Source organism: Leptonychotes weddellii, chromosome 10, assembly GCF_054177405.1.
Source record: "Leptonychotes weddellii isolate Sample4059 chromosome 10, ASM5417740v2, whole genome shotgun sequence".
Lineage (NCBI taxonomy): Eukaryota > Metazoa > Chordata > Mammalia > Carnivora > Phocidae > Leptonychotes > Leptonychotes weddellii.
Window position 1 is genome coordinate 65,747,256 of NC_138378.1, and position 541 is coordinate 65,747,796.

The following is a 541-nucleotide window of genomic DNA, read 5'->3' on the forward strand; positions in this document are numbered from 1 at the left end:
AAGCGGGGGAAATTGGAGGGGTAGATGAACCATGAGAGACGATGGACTCTGAAAAACAAACAGGGTTCTAGAGGGGAGGGGGGTGGGAGGATGGGTTAGCCTGGTGGTGGGTATTGAGGAGGGCATATTCTGCATGGAGCACTGGGTATTATGCACAAACAATGAATCATGGAACACTTCATCTAAAACTAATGATGTAATGTATGCGGATTAACATAAGAATAAAAATAAATAAATAAAAAAGAAGGCAATGTGACAACTGGAGCAAGATGCCATGCCTTGGACTCTAAAGATAAAGGAATGGCCACAAGACCTCTAGAGGGAGCGCAGTTCTGCTCACACAATGATTTCTGCCCAATAAAACTGATTTTGGATTTTGGGCCCTGAGAACTGTAAGAGAATATAGTTATGTTGTTTCAAGCCACCAAGTGTGTGGTAATTTGTTACCCAGCAATTGAATATCAATACAAAAGCCAAAATTTGGCTTTTTTGAAAAAAATACAGATATAATTGTTAAACCTCAAACAAGACTTTTTAAAAA